General features: G+C 40.1%; 1 protein-coding gene across 1 annotated transcript in view; it reads left to right on the top strand.

Annotated features, from left to right (window-relative positions):
* LOC307047231 (uncharacterized protein) overlaps positions 1-23,635 on the top strand; it is a gene marked incomplete at its 5' end in the record, with an annotated part of 261,974 nt that overhangs the window by 138,373 nt on the left and 99,966 nt on the right. The gene's annotated exons all lie outside the window — the stretch shown is intronic.

Here is a 23,635-nt window from a genome sequence, read left to right as displayed (position 1 = left end):
ACCCGCTATTAAGCCAGGGCACGAAGGACAGTTCCGGGTCTCTAGAAGTGGCGACTCCATGAAGGTACGATAAGTTATTTCTTCTTCTTTCAAACGTTTTACTTTTCTCTGTCAGGTGTTGTCCTGCTCGCTGAAGAGAAAAGGATGACAGTCAGGAGGCGTAGCCGCCTTATATACTGTGGGCCAGCCCGCTCATTCAGGTAGACTCGCCCTTATTGGACGGCTACTTTATACAACTTCAGTGTGTGAACGCTCGCGTATCATTGATGAGAGTAGTACCCATAGAGTCCAGTAGAGGGCGGAGCCTGTGTGAAATAGAACTATATGTTCCAGAGTTCAAATGTAACTATTTGCTAATGTTAGTTTGTGTTTCTTGTCAGAACATGGTTGCTTATGTTGTAGTATTCATTATTGTGCTGTTTATAGTTAGAAACATGAGGGAAGTTGCTGTTAGATTTCTTGAAATCAGCTGCATTTTGCTCATAGATTAATCAGGGTGTCCGCGGGGTCTTAAAAAGTATTAAAAGTTGATAAATCAATTTAGCGAAAATTAAGGCTTTTAAAAAGTATTAAAAAGTATTAAATGGCATTTTCCAAGGTATTAAGAAGGTTCACAGCAACGACAACATGAAACACTCTTTAATTTACTGAAACGACATGTCGGGAAACCCCACAAGGCGGCCCCATGCATAGCGTGCCGTAAAATGCTGCTTATTATTTTAAGTTTCGTTGCCTTGCTCCGCTCTGTGTGTGTGTGTGGGTGTGTGTGTGGGGGGGGGGGGGAATAAACGACTACGGTAACGGGTCCCAAGGTGGGAAGACCGGCATACGCAACGCTCTGGGGGTCCAACGGCTCCGTGTGTGCCCTATATGATCATTTTCTGATAACGATGAAAGAGCCCGCCTCCCTCTCCCCACGTCTCCTGCTGCTGCTGGGCTGTCAGAAGAGGGGGAGGAAAAGAGAGGCAGTCACCGTTTATTAAATATTATTATATTATTATACAGAGAACAGAGTCGTTATCAATTTGTTTTAAAGCTCAATAAATAACAAAGAAGACCTCTGACCGGCACTTTCCTAATTTTGTACGGAAGATTTAAACTTTAACGGACATGTTGACCGGCGGAACATTTTTTTTACGGAAACTGCCGCACGGTCCCCTCGTTCCTTGGAAAAGGCGGAGAGGTGGGTGTTTTTCATCTGCTGGTGGACTACCTGAGAGATACAGCAGGAGAACACGCCGTCCACCGAGGAGAATAAACAGAAGGGCAACCATGGCAACCATGCTCCGGGTTCTTCTTCGCTGCTTTTTGTGTATTTCGGGCGGCACTAGCGCCACTTACAGGCATGACATATGTACTACATCGTTTCCAGCATTTGCAGCGGTCTAGTGTGAACGGTCTTATGTGCCAGGGCTTAGCCCCGGACAGCCCCAGCCCAATTTAACCCCTGGGTATTTGTGAGGGAGCTCCTATATGGCATTACCCCGCTGAAGCTCACCAAAGTTTAACATATTTCATAGTTCAAAGTTTTGTCAATTGTTTTGTTTATTGGTCAAATACTGGTTTCTAATGTTTTCTGAGGAGTTTTACTGGAATGAAAGAGCACAGAGTACAGAAGCAACAAAGCAGCATACTGCATTAAACCTGACCTTCACAGAGAGGTTGAAGTTCATGTGGAGAGAAGGCTTCAGTAGTCTGTCTGCACTCTGTTTAGTTTTGCTATCTTACAATCAATATAGTAAATGTGAGGTAAAGTGTGTTGCCAATGTAACCGGTTAGAACTCAAAGTTGCGATGAGGTCTTAAAATGTATGGAAAGGGTCTTAAAAAAGGTCTTAAAAGGTATTAAATTTGACTTCAGGATTCCTGCATATACCCTGTTAATGTACCACAGACACACTCCTCATGTACCTCATTCACACAAACGCAACTCCGGTTCAAGCTCCGTGCTAGAGCTTTTCAGGTTCAGAACCGGTTCTTCGGTTTAGCTCCGGCTCTTTTCACACTACCCAGAGTCCGACTGGTGCGACATTGCGTCATCGTTTACGTCATGAGGTAACCGTTTGCGTGCCTGCTTCATAAAGCCAAACCGCGCGGAAACCCTTCACAGCTGACACTGACAACAACAATAATGGCCGATTGTGCTCCAGCTTCCTCTGTACCTCTTCAGAAGACCAGATTCCCAGTAGGTAGCTGGTCTCTTCAGTGGACCACTGCTGCTTGTTAAGTTTCTCCATCATTGTGTACAAACTGGATAAAACGCCGGCTTTTTGTTGTTGTTCAGGAGTTGATCCCGCCCCTGCCCCCGCCTTGACGTAAGCGTGACGTATGCGGTTCTTTTTTGCTCTGGCCGGACAATTTTTTGGTGCTTGAAACAAACCGGATTCAGAGCTAAGAGGTTGCTCCGCTGCGGTGTGAAGAGGAAAACCCGGTGCTTTTCAAGCTCCAGCTCCGAACCGGCCCTGAAACACCGTTGGTGTGAATGAAGTAAAAGAAAGTGCTGGTTCTCTTACTGCCTCTTACAAAACGTTATGCGTGCCTCTTTTTCTCCTTAATGAACACACTTCTGTTGGTTCACCCTTCAGTTAACATGATATATGAAACAATACTGGGTGTAAAAATAGCATAGCCATTAACAAGTCAACTTCACATAATGTTTAATACTTACAGTTATGCAGCTCTCGAGAGACTCTGCTCAATGATGGTGTTTCAGAGAGAAGTACACAGAGTATACTAATGCAGCAGCTAATCAAACACCTCACTCCCCTCTCAGACAGGACACAGCAGGCTCTATAATGATGGTGATAGCTGTTTGTTTTGTCCAAGAGGTATTTCTGTCTGAGGAACAGAATATTCTGTCCCTGGTTCCAGCTTGTTTGCTGGTTTGGCTGTACAGGACTGAAAGCTGTTAGATTTTATTTCTCATGGAGCATTTGTTCTTGCATCAAATGCAACATAAAGTTATAATATACACTGGATCCTATATTAGTTCACCAAGTTCGTGTTGAATGCAATAGCTAAAACATTTCTGATATCTATGGTACATTTCAAATGTTAGTTGGATTTTCTATGTATTTGGCATATTTGTATATGGGCGGGGGTCCATGAGTGTTTTTTATTGGTAAAATGGTCCTTGGTATGACAAAGTTTGAGAAACACTGCGCTAGTGGATTGTCAAAGGTGGAGCCTCGTTATTATTAATAATAATAATTAAAAAAAAATATTAAAAAAATTAATCACTTTCTTTTTATACATTTTTTTTTTTAATTTTCCATTTTTATTTTGTAATCATCTCGTGACCCCCCAGGGGGTCGCGACCCCCACTTTGGGAACCCCTGCACTATGCTAATAGTCCTGCACACAGTTATCACTGCCAGAGCAGCAGCATTCAGTTACCTGTTAAACACACACATAATTATGTAACACCTTGCATTCTGTCTTAATACTGTGCCTCAGAGGCACGGGAAGCATTATTAACTATGCGTTTATATTAGACTATTATTCATTATTCCCCTCTGTATTTCCTGATATGTTGCCTCATGGTGCCTTTGAAACACTCAAATGTACCTATTAGTATCAATGTTTCAGAGAAAGTGGATCATGTTATCAAGTCATCCTATCAAACCTGATGCTCAGGAATGATATATGTTTGTGTTTCTTGCTCACAGTCACATTCTGATTTACTGCTATCCATAATAAAACATTATGGGGAGAAAAAACTAATAATCAAAAGGAACACTCTTCCCTATTCATGAAAACCATTGTTTGTGGTTTGGTTTATTGTTTATGCTACAATGAACACATTTCTACCTAGATTGTAAATCAGAAAAAACCACTAACTTTGATTGTTCATGAAAGAAAAACAATCGAAACTACGGTACACAGATGTTCCCTAAATATGTGTATATTTTATTCTTGGATCTGTTACAATTGATGTATGATTATATTTAAATGTGTTCTAAGTTCACTTAGTCTTTGAAAGGTTGTGTTTCTATTATAGTAAAATTATGTCAGAGCCTTAAACGGTCCTAAAATAACATATTTTCGTACTACTTTTGGGTAACTTATCATTCAACAAAAATATTGAACAATGAACACACGACAGATAGGGCTGTACCCGAATATTCGACTATTCGAATATTCGTATGTTGGCCAACTATTCGGGTTTCCATTTCATTATTCGGATATTCGTTTTTTTATTTTTTTTCAAAAAAAGATTTTCTTTCCCCTAAATGTATGCTATAAATAAAGGGAAATTGCCATATTCTTATACTATATTTAAACTTTTGAATTGCACTGTTAAAATGCGGAAATATATACAATCTCAGCCTGTGCTCCTGACATCGCGTTACAGTCACGAACGCAAACGGCACGCTTCACCTCGCTTCACCTCGTTTCACACACCTGAACACAAAATGCCGAAGACTTCAGCTGTGTGGGACCACTTTAAATTGGACGATGTTAAGAAGAGGGCAGTGTGCCAAATATGCGACAAGAAACTGGCCTACCACGGTGGCACAACAACTCTGAAAAGTCACCTGGATGCTGTAAGTAGTAGCCTAGCTTAGCTTAGCTGTTGTCAAGTTGCCATGATGAAGCTGCTTTATCCGCCGTTTAAACAGTAACGTTACACATGATAAAATCGTGCACTTACTTTGCTTGGAAAATAGTTGCAGGCAACCAAATTGTTTTTTTATATTAGTTTTTCAATTTTATCTGAATAGTGAAAATAATAGGAGCAATGTGGGAACATCTGGGGCTAAGGCAATTATTGGCATACAGTTCGTTCATTTATTTTTCATTCTTCCTTTATTTAAATACTGTTTACTGTATCGGTAACAAGTATTACACTGTTAGGCCTACTGTTACGGCTATGTTATTAAAAGTATTGTTGTTATAACAGAAATATGTGTTTCGTATCTTCAGGTTGTAAAACGTTATAGGCGGAATTTGGAACCAGATTTGGTCCCTGGGCGCTGCACTGCGAGCTGGGTTAAATGCAGAGGACACATTTAGTTTTAATGTATGCGAGTACTGAGACAAATAAATATAAATCGTAATAGTATGCTCTTTCTGCGATTCTGCTTAACAGCGGGTTGTCAGGTGTCTCGGAGCGTGTTATGAAAACATTTTGGAAAACATTTTTTTATTGAAAAAATAAATAAATCTCTCCGCACCGAATATTCGAATATCCGGAGCCCGAAAAATGGTATTCGGGACAGCCCGTGTTGATATTGTTGGCTGACGCGGATAAGATGTTGTGAGATTGTGAAGTGACAATAGATTGTTCTTCTTTGCCCTTTTTAGATAACTTTCAGGCTCTGCGTGACATTTCTGATATCAATAGTCATGTGTCCAGTGTTTTAAACGACCTACAAACTATAAAGGGCCCGGAGGCTCAATGTGTGTTTTGAAGCACTTTTCTCTACCTCCAAACCCTGTAAAACCTGTCCGCTGTGTGTTTACAGCTCCATCTCTGCGAGTAGATTCCCCTGAAGCCTTCACTGTTGTCTGACAACCCAGTCTCATGGCATTTCGTGTTCACCAACACGATTTTTTATCTATTGATTAGTGTTCACCAACACGATTTCCCCCTTTTTTTCGTGTTGCACAGCACGATTTTAAAAGCAATGTATTTCTATTGGTAGTGTAAACTGTGTTCGTTATTCTCCCGTCCAGGAGAGAAGCTATAAAAGGAGACTAAATGGAGTCTCTTTGAAAGTTCAATTGGGTACTTTAATTAAAAAAGGCGCGGGTTGGTCACAAGCATGATATTGTTCAGTCAGACAAACAGCTGTGATCCGCTCCTCGTTAGGGAAGAGAAGAGATAGGATCTCTCCTCCGGTGCTGTTTTATATCCTCTGCTGGCTCCTCCCCGCCAGCCGGCTCGCCTCGTCTCCAATGTCCGTTGTTGCATTTAAACAGAGGATTGGTTCTTTTCACATTCAATATATGCTTAACACGCCTTTTCTCCTCATATTCTCTTTCATCACTTTTCATGCAACACATTCTAAACGCTGTAATCAATACTCTAAAAAATACTTCTCGGCTCGTTTGGTTTCCGGTCATTCCGGATGTTGTCACATGCTCCTCTCGTCTGTAAACAATAATGTATTCAAATAAACTGTACTTTCATTTAATATTCAGCATGGTAGTATCTCGACATCTATAGTTGTAGCGTTAAATCAGTAGGCTTCGGTTTTCACCACTCCACGTCATTTCGCTACTAAATTCACCTCTTTAGGAAATCGTATATTAGCAGCATGCTAAATGCTAACCGTAGATGAAGCATTTTCAGAATAAAAGCTTAACTGCTTGTGCACAAGACTTTCTGGTTTTTCAGTATAAAAGAGCATTAAAACTGACGGCATGTTTAAACTACATTTCCCCATTAAAACATTGATTTTAATTCCTAACAGTTCCTCCTTACACACCTAAAAGGTGTGTATAATACTGAAATCAATGAGTTCATCTGAACTTTGCATATTACATATCTCATATTAACAAACATACAATCTAATGGAATGGTTTTACAGCCGGCTTTACAAAAATACAAAATAAATTATTGTCTGTGTTCAAACATAAAAGTTTTCCCTTGTGCATAACTTCTAGTGTTTACATTCAATATCATTCTTCAAAATAGCAGCAATGGCTTGGTATCAGAACATTTCTTCGTCCCTCCTTTCACAGAAACCGTTCTCATACCACGCTCAGTGTTAAGGCACTTGTTTTTACAAAGTGAAAAGAAACAAACCATTTTAGAACAGCAATGATTTTTACAACATGAGATCCACCATATTAGAATAGTATAAAGTAATAAAGAATAAAATAAAATATCTTGGATTCGCAAAGTAAATTGAAAAATAAAAATAAACTATCTTGGAATAGTGTAAAGTAAATTGAAATGGATTCACTCCATTTTAGCATTTTATTTTGCTCACTTCTTCACATGATTTCATAATGTAAAGAATCACATCAGTTGGACATTCATTGATCAATCTCATCTCCGAACATCCATATCATTTAAACTAACTCATCATTGTAATCAACATCTGTATACGGGGGTTGGTCGTCTTGTTCTGCTAGCATTTGTAACTGTCTCCTCATGAGAAATTCACCCTCCCTCCTTTCATACCATTTAAGGTATGAAAGTCATATGTTCTCTAGAAGGGGCCGTCGTGATCAATCGGTACGTTCTACTCTGGGGTACGGCATTCTAGACAGTCATTTCTGGGTGAAGATTTTGGTCAGTTACAACAGTTGTAGAGTTTCATCACGTAAAAGTTCCTACTCATTACCTTTGGGTGGTCTGTTCTAATGCAGTGATAAAGTCCCTGAAATGGTGTGAGAACCAGTGGAATATCAATAACTCATTAAACTAATTTATTTTCAATTCTTGTCTACTTAAATAGCTATGCTAACCCCTTTAACAGTGTGTGGAACCTTGGGTGCTAGAGCATGTGATAATTACTCCCTCCTTTAACAAGGACTTTAAAACAGAAGTCATTTCATTAATGGTTTGCAGTTCAATTCAGGAATTTACACTTATGGCAGATATGTTTCTCCTTTAAATAACATCTCTAAAAGTCAGGTCATCACTGATTGAATGGATGACCTTTAGGAGCTGGTGGCGCTTCTCTTTTAAAACTCATACTCTGGTGCCGTGCGCTCCCTCTGAAGCTGCAAGTAAGATTTAAAACATCTGCAGGGTGGGTCGAGCGACCCCTTCTCCCTGAACGATATTTGTTGTAAAATATGCACCATCACAATGAGTGATCCAAGGCCCCGCATGTATTACTCCCAATTATATTAGTTTTTTTTTTTTATTAAAATGTGCAATCTCTCTTTGCCCAGTGTCTTTTTAAAACTCTACATCTTGGACAAAAAACAAATGTTATTTCCACCTTAATCTTCCCTCTTGAGGTAATAACCATGCTACAATGGAGAAATCAATACTCTAGATTGGAATACTATCTTTGGCTCTGTACTAGCTCTACCTTTAACATTTTCCATACAAATAAAGATTTGTCTGCTTTTATAGAGTGGTTACTAAAACAATCCCTTTAAACTGTAGGTCTATACTGTAACAAATTAAATCTTACCCAAATTCACACATGAATAAAAAAAAAACTCTTAAAGAATAATTTGTTCATATGATGAAAAGATTGAATAATATGTTCTACCCTAAGTGTGTTTTTAGGGTTATTTAATAGTTTTCTCTTTCTTTCTTTATAAATTAACCAATTTATTAATTCATGGCTAATAAATCTTTTTCTTTCCGTATTCCTCGTTGGTGAATAAGTGTGTTTATGTGTAAACTCACTCACTCCCGTTTTCCTTCTCTCCCCCTCTGGTCGTCAAGCCACGACCCCCTCACGTTCTGCCGGACCATGCCAACTCCTCCGGCCTGTCTTCTCCTCCGTCCACCTTCTCCTCAGTCCATCTGCTCTTGGATCCTTCCGCTGTAACTCTTTTCAGTGTCCCATCTGCTTTGCTTTTCATCTCCTCCTTTACAGTCTCTACTTGGTGCATGGAGGGCGTATTCCGCTCTCATGTCCCACACTCTGCTCTTGTGTCCAAATCTTGTGGCTCAGCTTGGAACTTCATGTCCTGTGGGGGACCGATGAGAGTGTGCCTTTTATGTCACCTGTAGTTCTGGATTCCTCAGGTAGAGATGGTTCAGCTCTGCTTCTCTGTCTGTTCGATGGAGGAGGAGGAGTCTTCCGTGGTGAGGTCTTTTGTCTGCTTGGAAGTTGGGGTCGTAGCGTTCTGACAGGCGGAGAGATAGAGAGAGAGAGATCTCGGGACGCATTATCTATAGTTAATTCTAACACACTGAGGTAAAATAAATCCAATCTTTCCCACTCTATTTTCCTAACCATACTATCTTTCTTTGATGTTAAATGTCATCTAAGCCCAGTTAATGTTTTCTAATAATTGTACCATATCCCTAAACATTGCTTTCACCCACTGTAATATGTTTACTCCAATTAACTCTTTCAGGAAACCACTTTCTTCCATAAATTTAAAAACCTAGATGCTTCAAGCACCACATATTTCACACACTATAAAGGAACGTCTCCATATTTTCTCCATCACTTTAAATCTCACTGTTATTTAGAACATAAGTAACTTTGGTGACTGGACATATCTGCAATGTCGCCACTGTCTGCTAGGAAATTTTGTTCATAGAGTTTGTACGTACAAAGCTATACTTTTGGGTTAGTAGCCTGTTTCAACTGTAATCATTTTCAATGATTCTACTCAGGTCACCGGTCGGTTGTTCATAAACTTAACAGGGGGTGTTTCTGGTACAGACTAAAACATGGATCCAGTGTATTTAGAGATTCCCCTAATCTGTAAATCCCCATCACTTACATATCCCGATCACTTAAACCCATCTCATCATTTGATACAAGAACTGCATATAGGGGGGGTGAATCATCTTGATTATAACCGCCCCACCTTTGGGAATGAGTATTTCTAACTCCTCCTCTTGTTGCTCAGCTGATCTTTTGGCTCTGAGGATAAGTGAAAGTCTGTGAAACACAGCTGGAGTCTTGTTAGTGATGTGGGCATTCTCTATGAGTGAACTAATGGTTCCATGTTTTACTTGATATTGTACTCCCCATCCAACCAACAAGGTGCCAAGTGTAATGAGCACAATCAACAATGCTATTCTGACTCTTATCCCTAGGGGACCCCACAATTGGTTTGGCTTTGTTCTCGTCATCATAATTTAAATAATGAGTCCAAAAATAACATACAAAAAATGGGACTCTTTTTCAGATGTAAAACAAAAAAAATAGGTTTTCACCTTAATGTACAATCTATAAAAATCTATAGACAATTTGTCTTTTGAGCTGTTTCTATCTTTATCTTATTTCTATTTATTGTTTTGTTCCAGCTCTGCCAAATCAGTCCTAACTCCCAATAATGTTCTGGAAGTTGCCAGTGAAGGGTGACAATGTGTGAGGTGGTGTCAATTTGCTCCTTTTTCTTTACCTTTAAACCGGAGCGCGTGTGAAGTTTGTTACAACTTTCACGCTTCCGTCCACCGGGGATGAGCCCACAGTCTTTTGTGAACTTTCACCCTCACCCAATCACCTGGCCGAACAGGAGTCTCTTCTGGTGTCTCTTCTGGTGTCTCTGTAGTTTTCCTAGCCTGCTGTGTAGACAAAACTTGCATAATATTACTCAGAGTTCTGACATATTCATCCACTTCTATTTGTCTAATATCTAAAACTGGACCACTCCCTCCTTGGAGAAGGCCCAAGCTTCGGCATACCTCTTGTTGTTTTATGACCTATTGTTGACTACATGTTATTATTTATTAACTACAACGTCACTGAAATCAACATATCTGTATAATCATGACACTCCCTCCTTTGAGCATAAAATGCTCAATTAATATTGTAATGATTACCCTATTATGAACAGGACATGTAAAACACATAACATCACATTAAATAAATATAAATTCTCCGTGTACCCACAAGGCGTACAAAAATATCATATGATGTATGGCTTTCTGATGGCATAAATGCATATTCACAAAACATTTCCCATTAGCACTTCTAATAGTTTACTTGTTTCAATAATGGCTTTTGTCATGGTATTATGCATCATCGTTGCTGCGAAAAACAATACCCCTGGTGTCTTTAATGCGTCTCAATAATTCTAGGATTAGAGGATTGGTTGACACTGCTGAACTAACATATGATAAAATAATCTTTCTCCAAACTGGAGGGAAAATATGAACTATTCTCACAGAGAGTGACATGCATGAAGGGCTGGTGCCCCTCACTCAAATGAGATATTGCCTTACGCACTACACTATAAATCAGTAAAGTTACTCAAGTATAAATAAATAAAGACTGATTCTTGAAACTGTTGTAAAAACCCTACAACTTCTTCATCCAAGCTCTTAATCAGTGTTATGTTATTTAATCTGCGGCTCATGCCTTAAAACAGATACTTCGGACCGATTATAAAATTGTGTTTATGAGAAAAATGTAATCTGACTCCATAAATCACATAATTGTTTGATTAAAAACTGCACTTCTGGCTAAGAATAAATGAAGTTCCCCTTTAAACACAGCCCCGTTCTTCTGACGGGGTCTATCTATGTACTGGCTGGAAAATGTTGGGCCATTCTCTGTCGCTCCGTCACAGTTCTCCCACTAACAGTCACTCTCTAGTTCTGCTGGGTTCTTGTTGACTTCTTCACTGGTTTGAGACAAGCGACCCTATCGGACACCTCCCTTTGTAGCCAGACTTCACCACAGCAGAATCGAGTTTCTGTTTTCAGGTCTGGACAGCTTCACGTCAGGTGTATCGCCGCCCCTTGCATATTTTGGGTGGAAGCCCGTCTTCTTGACCTCACTAGTTGTGTGGACACCAGGGCAGGAATTTCACGAGGGCCACGAGGGCCATGGCCTCCCACTTTGGCCTTGTGCCCTTAAAAAGGATATCTGCCATAAGGCCACAGTGGCCTTGATGCCCTCTCTGACTAAGTTTTGTGGTTTAGCAGTCTGCCTCTTTTCTGACACGGCTTCAACACCAGCATATTTTGAAGGAGGAAAAAAAAATCAGCGGTGCGCTTGATTTGAGCCTGGAATGCACCGCTCGGACGGTCTATGATGACAGTTGACATCAGTCTAGGACCTATCTCCGCCCACCCCCTCACGCGTCCGTGTGCGTAGGACGGTCTAGGACCTAGCTAGCTGATTCTCCGCTCAAGAAAAGGCTGAGGTGAGGTAAGGTTTTGTGATGATCCTGTTTGCCGTTAAGTTTTTCATTTGTCCAGCTTTAAGTGTAATTTTATGGATAACATTACTATTTCTTGCTCGTATGGTAATGCATAATTATAATATTTTGAAGTGTTTTTGTTACTACTTGGATAAGTTATCAGGGTTTGTACGGGTGCTTGAAATCCTTGAAAATGCTTGAATTTTTACGAGGTGTTTTCATGACTTGAAAAGTGATTGAATTTTGGGAATTGGTGCTTGGATTTGAGATAAAGTGCTTGAAATTGTAAATGCTTTACTTTTACAATAAATTGCTGTCTGACTGAATAGTTCGCTTTTTAGATTAAAAGAAAATAAAGAAGTCGGAGCGAGTTTAGTTGCTTCGCTTCTACATAAAACAGCTCCGCTCCGGCCTTCCCACGCTATGCGCGCGACCTGCAAGTGTTTTATTTGTGTGACCTGGGCATTCTAATGAGAGAATGACAGTATGCCAGGAGGTTGCTGTTTTAACGAGCGTTGGCTATCCGAAAAGAAATACAAGCTGTGGCTAAAACGAGGATCAACCCAACGATTCGCCTTCTGCACAGTTTGCCACAAAGAATTTCAATTATTCGCGATGGGAGAGTCTGCGCTGACGAGCAATATGAAAGGTAAGCCGTAGTAGAGCATTTTGGATTAGGCTAACGTTGCATGTTACGTTTGTTTAAGCTAGTAACGTTAGCGAACTCGATGTGGGATAATTGCTTATGCAGGTGACAATAATAAAAAGGAGCGTACCTATGTCAGTATGTGCGACAGTCGCCATCCTGTGGTTTTCAGAGGATGAAGCACATAAAAGCAATGTATTTCTACTGGTAGTATTTTTCGTGCCTAAACTTGCTCCATCGAAATCAGTCACATTGACCCGAAGACACATTTTGAGTTATACACTGTTGGAAAGAGGATATTCCTAGCTTTCTAACGGAGGAAACATATTTTCGTTTGTATTAATGGTCTGGGGGAAGCTCGCGAGTGTGTGTGTGTGTGTTTGTGTATTTTTGCGTTTGTGTGTATTGTGTTAGTTTCCCGGGGAAAACACTCACGAGAAACACCGGCTGTTGTTATGCCTGCTTTGACGTAAAGTTACTCCGTTCTCTGCTTGTAATTATGCCGTTACAAGCTTCAAAGTTGTATTTATCATCTGAATTTGCCGAAACAAGTTTAATATTCTGAAAGCCAAGACTTTGTTTATTTGAAATCAGATGAAAACAAACTGTAACGGACCCTGCCGTGTTATCTATGATTACTATACGCAAGGGGTCGGCAACCCCTGGCACGCGTGCCAGCATTGGCATAACCAGTGGCACACTAGGAATAAGTGGAATAAGTGTGCAAAATATTTAAATTAATTTTCGGATCCTGAACGCGAGACCACCGCCAGAGGTCGTCTCCCCGTTACCTGCAGAAGGAAGCCATGCACGCAACGCAGCCCCGCTCTTTAATTCCAGGTGACTTTCTGCCGCTTTCCTCCGTGGTGCAGTGCTGATCGTTTCACCACGGAGGAAAGCACTTCACTAATTGCAGTACCCATAATGAGCTGTACAAATGACGCAGTTTTTGCGTGGCTGTGTATTTAGTTGAAAGCCCAGTGGCGATCTGCTCATCTCTCATCGAAATAATATGCTACAAAGGGGCGGACTGGCCTTCTGTGTGTTGAACTTTCCTGTCGGCTCCCAGACCGTAGTCGAGGAGGGCAGAAGCAACAAGCTTCAGGTTCAATAACCCACTTTAGCTTAAATGACTGGAGAGAGGCGAGCTCTTCTTGGGAGGACGTTGCATTTATTTAGCTGTTCTTCTGTTTCACAAAATACATCACAGACCTCTGTTTTTCTGCTTTCCCGTTTCACTTCCAGAAACATATACACGTTCCCTCACTGTCGCTCTACCATCCACAAACACACATGCACAAGCCGCACCCCTCTCTCTCTCTCTTAAAGGGACAGCGATCTCATCTCACTCTGCATGACCCTAATATCATAACTTGTGTGTTCTGGAGAATCACAGAACGGACGATCGTCCTTATTATTATGCCGTTTAAACCAATTATTTAAATGTGTTTGTTAAATTCGGCATCATGTAAGTTGCGCTGACAGGTCCACACACTGCTTCCCCGCAGCGAGGCTCCCCCGCCCTCCAGCTGAGAGTTGACGAGCGTCAAGCTCCTCAACCCCCCCCCCCCCCCCGTTGATAATTATTGATCGTTGGCACGCTGATAACATTTTTAAAATGGCACTTCATATCAAAAAGGTTGCCGACCCCTGCTATACGCCATACATTCATAATGTCAGCGGGAGGGAGGGGGAGCATCGCTACGTAAAAGCATTAGTGCGAGGGAGAGCTGTCATCTTCCCTTTACAAGCTTCAAACATGTATTTATCGGGAGATTTTGGCAATAAAAGTTTCATATTCTGAAAAAGATTCCCTGGAAACCTCCAAAACTCTTACACAGAAAGAGGATCTCTGCACACGCTTTTTTTTATATCAGCTTTTTGTTTCAATGGTTTTGTCCTAACCTTGGAGAGCCGTGTGTTTACTGCCACCCTAAAAGGACCTCAAAAATGTTAAAAATGTTAATAAAGAATTTATTGAAAAGTTAGTTGGCTGATTGTTTTATATTGGCTCAGCCAGGTTATATGGGATGCCCAGTCTACTATATATGATATGGGTCACTCATTTTACAATATTAAACTTTGTTTTCTTATCTTTAATTTGTCATCCTTATGTAGAATGCTATTACGAAACACACATTTGGTTGTTTATAGCATAAAGAACATCGGATTTTATGTGAGGTAGGGAAATAATCATTTGAGTATAAATATGTGCATATAAATATGTAATTTACAACAGCTGTACGCTACTTTAAAAGCTTGAAAATGCACCTTGAAAATGCTTGAATTTGACTTTGGAAAAGGTGTAAGAACCCTGAGTTATGTTGCAGTTGTGTTATTTTTTTATTATTATCTAGTGCTAGGCAATTTGCGCTGTGTTGTTAGCTGTCAAAGACCTCTGTGCTAGGGGTTTCACAACTACCAATATTTACTAGTCGACTAGTTTTTCAAAATAGTAGTCGACTAGTCGACTAGTCGTTACGTCATAATAGAGACACACAAAGAGAGGTTTACAACTGTATTTTCTTTTGGAACTCATACAGTAACATTAAACACTGCATTTTAATTTGTGTTACATGGCTGAATAAATAACAAACACTGGACTCACCAAAATCGACAGCAAAAAACTCTTGTTTACATAAATGCCACGTAAATCCAGTGCGCAACAGCGCATTGCGCAATACTTTATTCGCTGTCCTCCACGATAACGTCCACCTTTCCATATTTTTGGTTTGAACACCAACGCATCGACATGTGAGGGAAGGAGGCTTGACCGCTTTCAGGTGACAGTGTTGCCTGCCAGGGAAAAAACCCTCTCACTCGGGGTGCTTGTGGCTGGAATAGCCAGGTAGCTCCTCGAAAGCGGGGGAAGCGGTGCACGTTTTCTGCCCACCACTCCAGTGGATTATCCATTGTGGGGATATGCGGTGTCCGTTGGCAGTAATCCCGTAGCTCATCATCCGCATCACTGTTGACCCGTGTTTTCTTGCTGTTCGTTTGCCTCTGTTCAGTGCTGACGCCGGTCCGTTGCTCACTGGTGCAAGCATTACTGCTAGTGCTAGCTGTCGGCAGCGGGTGTTTCATCTTCAGATGGTTGCGCATAGCAGATGCATTTGTATTGTACTTCAGTACAGCTGTACACAACTGACACTTCACTGTGGAGTTGGTTACATCTTCGTTGAAGTACTGCCATACATAAGAATGTCGGACGTGTTTTGTAGCATTTTGCAGCACCTCGTTTACCTCCATTTTTTTCCACGACTAGTCGACTAGGGCCTACAGCGCCGACTAGTGGTAAAGGTAGTCGACTAGTCGATTAGTTGGTGAAACCCCTACTCTGTGCAGACTTATTTGACCACCGGCGATCGCAGACGGAAGTTCAATGTTTGCTGCTCGTTTATATCGCCCAATTTTCAAAACGCGATCAAAATACCCATTCACATGTCTTGTGGCATGCCTGAACTGTCTACATACGACATTGTGCGTCACCATAGTAGGGAAACTTTCCTCCCATTATGGTCCAGATTCTTGTTGGAGAAGGGAAGAATGTACCCCAATCTGCTGCACCTAATACAAATAGTCCTAGTTTTTCCTGTCTCTACCTCTCAAGTTGAACGGCAGTTCTCAGTAATGAAGAAAATGCAGGGCGATTGGCGTTTAAGCCTGCACACTTCAACAATTGAAGATCTACTCCTCATCAAATCCCAGGGTTGTGCTCCTGCTGAATATCAAAGTGATGAAGCTGTGGCAAGATGGTGGGCAGCTGGCATCAACAAAAGGAGACCCAATATTCATCCCGATGGTCAAAGGAACCCCAAAAGTCCAAATCTCCCTGACTCGTCATCATCTCCATCTTCAAGTGACTCAGAATAAGGACGCACCTTGACGTAGGCCCACTACCACAGTCTCACAGTGAGCCAAACATGTCTGTGCTATAAGAATCCTTTGTAGTTTTAATAAAGAATTTGTTTAATTGCAATTTGGTGTCCATTGAATGCTTAATAAATATATATAAAAGTATTGTAAATGCATATACAATCGTAGTCACTTCATATCGTATGTTAAATCATTGTTTTAATTTATGGCCTTGGTGCCCTGGCTTTTGGCCTTTGTGCCCTTAAAAAATTGACAACTCAAAAGGCCAAGTGGCCTTGCCCCTAAAATGACGAAATTCCAGGCCTGGTGGACACAATAGTTTTCTGTGTGGGGGAACAACATCACTTGTAATCTGTATCCTTCTCATAATTACAAAAATAGTCTGCTAAATGTTCTACTCTGCTACTTCTAATTGGTGGATGCTCTGTGTAAATGCAATATTCTACTCACTATCTTTTAAATAACAATCAACCTCTCCCTCCTGTGGTGACATATGTGGCTCTATGTAGCTGGATTTCAAAATACTCTAGTGCTGAAGATGCATCACCTGATGGTCTGGTCCTCTAAGCTTCCTCATTGTTGTGGTTGATACCAGGCTGTCTGTGGCATTTGGTTCATGTTTGGAAATCCTGTACGTCTTTGACATCTCTGGGTTGCTTGGTATTTCATATCGTGGTAAATGAGATGTTGTCTCCATTCTTCAATGGGTATAGCGTCTAATGCCACCACATCTCCCAGGCTTGCCTGCACTGATTGGGGAAGGGCGTTAATGACCGCGTTCTTCCACAGCATTACGACAGACGGTGAAACGTCATGTCGTTCTCCAGTGCAGTCCTCCCACACATCTCTTCAGGAAGGCATACATGTCTTCCCCCGGTTCTTTTCTCAGGCTGTTGAGGGCATGTAAACTCCGTGTTGTTGGGTAGATTTGACGAATGGCAGCCCAATACCTCGACCTGACTTTGTTGAAGAAAATGTAATCTGGAGAGTTGGTGCATTTGGCCTTGGAATCCACTGCTCTTGCCTCTAGTCTTCCTTCTATCCGTCCAAGCAGTGCCCTCATGTCTCCCAAGCACAGGTGGTCTTGGACTGTGTATTTCTCCAGATCATTCACCCACTTCTGACCTCCTTGTGTAAGTGGAGGTAGTTTTGCCGCTAATGCTTCCATGTCTCTGTGAGTCCATGATTGGTATTTCAATCCTCCTTCTCCAGCCGCTATCACCGGTAGCGTGAGTGTTGAGCAGTTCTTGAGTCTTCCAGCTTCAGTTACGGTTGTGGTGTCTGGAGAACCTTCGCCTTCTCTTCTCTTGAGTTGTGCTTCCATACGTTTGCTGAGTTCTTCCATCTTTCTGTTGAGCTCCTCTTCCATTCTTATGCCTAGTTCTTCCAATCTTCTGTTGAGCTCACCAGATAGGAGTCTTACCCCATACTCCAAGTCTTTGACACGTGTAGCTGTGGGGAGACCGTCCAACTCCAATACTCCTCCTAAAACACCTAGAGTTGGAGCTTGTATTGGGGGTTGAAAGAAACTGTATTCTTCTGTCATGTAGGGAGGAGGCGCATCTGTCAGGCTTGGAAGGAGCTTTGAAGGTTGGATTACTGGAGCTTCTTCTGTCTTTTCTTTCTTATCTTCCTTTGCTGTGAGCTCTGCTCCTTGAGCCAGATACATGCTGTTCGTTGATTCTTGGCTGACATATTTTAGATGGAGTACCAGACTTGTAACTCTAGATTTTCTTTTTTTCGGCTCTGTTTATAGCGCTTTTAGCAGGTCCATACCAAGGGGGTTGTCCGGCTTTGATCCATGCTTGTTGTTCTCGCAGGTATTTTCAATTTTCATGGTCAATTACTGCTTTTCTATGGGCTTTCGTTGGTGCTGGTTGATCATCAGCTGGATACAGTCCTCTCGTTTGCCATTGTTCCAACAGTTTCTCCATGTGATTCCATGTCTTTTGTCTAAGATTTGGAACTGTTATAGCATCTGATCTGATTTGTATCCTTCCCTTGATATCTGCTGTTGTGCCTGTTCCTGCGTCTAGTCTCAACTTAGTTCGTTTTGGTGACATGTTCTCTAATTATTTATGAACTTATCAAAGATGAAGCACTAATCTTCTGACTAGCACCTTCGTTGCTGTTCGTCCGAACTTAAAATCTTTTTTTTTTTTTTTTTTTTGCTCAAGGTTTTATTATTATTTTTTTAATTATAGATTTTTTTTTTTTTTAAGTTTAAGGTAAAATATTAATAAAGTTAATTAATATATAAAAAATATGCAAAATTAAAATATGAAATGTTAAAATAAAGTTGTACCGTGTATGGTTTTGACTTTGAAATATGAATATGGTTCAAATCCAAATCTCCTGTGTACAGTGCATACCGAAATGTATGAAATTATGCTAATGTCACTACTTGTGTTAGCTTCAATAAATTGGTGTTTGAAAAAGTATTATGTAAAGTTTCTTCTCTTATAATTAGAAACCACTTGCAATTCTATCTTGGCAATCAAGCATGTGTTTATTTATAACACTTAAAATTATACTTCACAATGTTATGGTGTTTCTTCTATTGGTGTAATAATTCTGTACTACCACCAGAGTGCGCTATTTTAATTTCCAGCTTAATCCACTAGGGCAGGGCTATTCAACTAAACATTCAGTTGGGCCAGATTTTATAACTACAAAATTCAGCTGGGCCAGACATTCAGCGGCCTGTAAAAAGCGAATAGTGACACATTTTAAACTAACACATATTACTGCGATGAAAAACATGCCATTTTTATTCATTGTTCATCTAACAAAGGTAGGTCAAAAAGTGCATAAAAACACAACAAATTAGCATTAATTTAACAGAATCTGAAAAAAAGTGCACAGTTGTAGCATTACATTTGTTTGCTTTAGAAGTCAAATATTCAAGTTATGTTTTTTGAACCAGGCACATCCCAAAGTGCATTTACTGAATACAATAATAGCAGTCTTAATAAATGTCCTCACATACAAAAAAAACAGCTAAAGAGCTCCAATGCAACACAAAGAGGTAGTACTGTAGCAATACTATTTTTTCACTTTCAAGTAATAGCAAAAAAATCAAACGTTTTGGTCACATTTGACCCAGACACATTACAAAGTGCATTTAAATGAATACAGAAAGAACTGTCAAACCCTTCAGTGCACAAACCCATAACAAGGGATACGGGTAATATGAATGAATACTACACTACACGCCTACTATAGTAAACTAGGTGCTTACTATCACCTCATTTGTGATTTGTCATCGCTGACTTTCTCAATGGGAGAAGGGACATTTTTTGTTTTGAACAAGACCAGTGATTTTTGGCTCATAGGATGTTAATGCAATCCTAAGACATTGGTGAAGAGTGCTGTCAGTCAGGGAGCAGCGAGTGCTACTTTTGATTGAGTTCATGTGTGAAAAGCTTGATTCACATGTGTATGTTGAACCAAACATACTGAGCACACAGATCGCTACTTTCTGAACGTTAGGGAACTGCTGTTTTTTGACATCACTCCAAAACTTCGCTGGCCCGTTAGTGCGCTGCATGTCAATAAGTTCCAGTGTATATTTCCCCTTGTCGATGCAGGGGACCACTTATTTTGCTCTGGTTGATACGTCCCCCTCTATTGCAACAGTGAAGGGGTCTCTGGCAAAGCCCATCATCACCTCTGTGGGCAGAGCAAGTCCATCCAATCAACCGGCAAAGTTCTCTTTCAACCTCGCAATGAAATCTGTCATCACATCCGTGATATGTGCCGGAGATGTGATGTGTTTGGGGAGCGTCGGAAAATGCAGCATCCGACCCGTGCTCAAGTCGGTCGCGAAAAGGTCCAGCTTGACTTGGATCTGCTCCACAAGATCAATGACCGTTTTGTCTCTGTTTACGCTTCAGAGTTGAGAGAGACATGTTTTAGAGTTGCTATCATAGGACCACCGTTACTAGCACCACTAGATGCACTTTCACAAAAAAAAACGTGCTGCGTTGTGGTTTGGTGGTTTCTATGAAACGCGGAGTGTTGCATTCATGGTCTGTACTAGTGTAGGAATTTGGCTACGGGAGCCTGGGCCACTCGGGAGTTGGTTCTGGGCCGCATCTGGCCCGCGGGCCGCCAGTTGAATAGGCCTGCACTAGGGAATAGCTGTTGCAAAACTGACTTGTTTGTAACAAGGTGAAACTTATTTTCCTGTGAAAATATCTTTAAAATAGGAAGAACATTACACTATGGTTAAACACAGCACATAACTGCCAAAACACATTTGCAAACAAGAATATTCACAAAACCGCCAATACACATTTACCAGCAGAAGTACTTCCAATAGTTCTAACTCTAACAAGAAGTATGATGTTCTTTAGAAGATGGAATGCCTAGCCTCAGTATGTTAAAGCAAACAGAGTACTTCAATTAGCATTTCATGAAATGGCGACTGCCGTGTGGTTCACTGTGAACATGAGATCAAGACAAGATGGCAACTGGTTTTCCAACCTTTGACCTGAAGAACAAAGGGATTTGAGAAAACACCTGGAGTTGAAATAATGGTGGGGTGATATTTTGTCTAGTAAATTCAACACACAACACTGTAGTTTAAAATAACATTTATATTTAGTTTACAATGATAAATGGGCCTGATACCCTTACGTCATAGCCCTCTACTCATGTACGTAAATGTTTTGACTTTAAGAGCCAGTATGGTAATCTCTTCTGTTCAAACACGCTATTTATGGGACAAAATGGGACGCTATCCAAACACAATCAGAAGAATATCGTCTATCTAACGCACGAATGTCGCACTTCCTGCCGCAATGTCTTTTTGAAAAACAGAAATAAAGTAACCACTGAAAGCTTCAAACTCCTCAGGCCTTTTCCTTGAAAAATGACTTTTTTAAAACAGCCTCACACTGTTGTTAACACAAAACACTCACTCCAATAACCTTAGCTTCAAACTTTGGGTGTGTCTTTGCCTCAAGCAATCCCGACTGCTTAATGGCCTAAAACCATTCAAGTTAACTTAAAACGCAACAAAAGACACCTATAGAAGTGATTTGGCCTCTAGCCGACATGTAATAACAGACAAACGAATAGCATGCAGGGTTAAATAGAACAAAATAAATTGAACTCACCCTGCCTGTGACAAAGCAACGCCACGTGTGGTAGGATACCAATGTTTATCAATTTAGGCTTGTTTTAACTTAAATTTAGGCGGTCTTTCTCAGGAGTCCAACTTACCAGACACACACTCCTATTGTTCACTATGTAATCTATTGGAGATTTTGAATAAACAGGTACTTCTTTACCTTTCTGTATGGGCCCGAGTGTATGTCTGCCAGAATTGTTCAAGCTCCTTTGAAAACTGCAACTGCTCTCTCGGTGAAACGAGATCACGTCCGGGTCCCAATTGTTAAATATGTTCTTTATTCTCGCGTCCAGGAGAGAAGCTTTAAAATGAGACTAAATGGAGTCAAATGGGATACTTTAATTAAATAAGGCGCGGTAGTGTTACAGACAGAATATTGTTCCAGCAGAAAACAGCTGTGATCTGGCTCTCCTGAGCAAGAAGAGAAGGCCCATCCCCTGTTCGGTGCCGTTATATATCCTCTGCTGGCTCCTCCCCGCCAGCCGGCTCGCCTCGCCTCTAATGTCCGTTGTTGCATTTAAACAGAGGATTGGTACTTTTCACCTTCAACATATGCTTAACACGCCTGTTCTCCTCATATTCTCTTTCATCACTTTTCATGTAACACATTCTAAACGCTGTAATCAATACTCTAAAACATACAGAAAATACTTCACGGCTGGTTTGGTTTCCGGATGTTGTCACATGCTACTCTCGTCTGTAAACAATAATGTATTCAAATAAACTATACTTTCATTTAATATTCAGCATGGTAGTATCTCGACATCTATAGTTGTAGTGTTAAATCAGTAGGTTTCGGTTTGCACCACTCCATGTCATTTCGCTACTCAATTCACCTCTTTAGGAAATCGTATATTAGCCACATGCTAAATGCTAACCGTAGATGAAGGATTTTCAGAATAAAAGCTTAACTGCTTGTGCACAAGAATTTCTGGTTTTTCAGTATAAAAGAGCGTTTAAACTGACGGTATGTTTAAGCTACATTATACCATCAAAACATTGATTTTAATTTCTAACAATACTTGACGTGGATCATAAATATATCAACAATTAAACAACATCTTAAATTTCTCTTCACACAATACGTCTCCTTGCAGTATCAATAGTAATTTGGCTGACTTTTACATTTGATCTAATTCATAGATCATCTTTAGATGTTGTAGCCTACATACATAAGTGTCCTACACTAATAATAAAAAGTTATTATGGCTGTGTGCACCTTGTGTGCACTGCCTAGTGGTTAAAGCATGTTATTGAATTATTGTTTTTATGTGTTATATTTGATTACAAAAATATTAAGAGTACATACTTTCATAGGGGGAAAGTAGAAGGTCAATGATAGAAATATAAAATATAAAAAATCAAGAAGATACTGTAAGTGATCTCTACAATAAAACACTTTAGTGCAGGATTTACAAAGATATTAATATGAGGAGGTGCAAAACAGAAAAACGAATTAACCTTTATTTAAACATTAATAATACTTTAGATTAAGGTCTTCTTTTAAATAAGAAAAAAGCTTTGGGGGTATCTATAGATAAATATTAAACTTGACAAAGTACTTAATGTCTAATATATTGCTTTCCTGCAATGTTAACTATGTTGAAGCACTTATTTTAAGTGATATTATACATATGAAGTATACTCTTATGTATGTACATAGTATAAGAAATGTGCAGAATATGACTTTTTTTTTCTTTTTAATGGTGGAGGTATACACACATATTGATAGATGTCTTGTAATGCGCTGTTGAGGAACCTGTGACCGTAGCATACACCGTAGTTGTGTTTATGATATGTCAATAACCTTTGAAAATCTTGAAAGGGATGTGCAAAATAGCCATTATACAGTCTTTAATTAACTATCAGTAGAGAATAACGAGTAATGAATATACTTTACTCGTTTCCATTCATGTCAATTGCAGATAATTGTTTAGTCTTCTCAAGCACCAACTATCAAATATCTCTCCTGATTGTTGGCACTTGACAATCACCTTCCCTGAATTTTACTCAGGTGTAACTAAAGTCTGATTTAAGGGTTGTTTATATTTCACATCATTAATCAGAATCTGCAAAGTAACTCAAATAAGTGTAGTGGAGTAAAAATACCAGGTTAACCTCTGTATTGTAGTGGAGTAGAATTACAAAGTAACAATGAGCTGTCATGTGGGTATATATTAATGCTGCGCATTATGGACACAAGCGATTTTCACCCATTTATTAATA

Source organism: Notothenia rossii (assembly GCF_949606895.1).
Source record: "Notothenia rossii genome assembly, chromosome: 7".
NCBI lineage: Eukaryota > Metazoa > Chordata > Actinopteri > Perciformes > Nototheniidae > Notothenia > Notothenia rossii.
The sequence above is the reverse complement of the archived record's forward strand: the minus strand, read 5'-3'. Positions and strand labels throughout refer to the sequence as shown.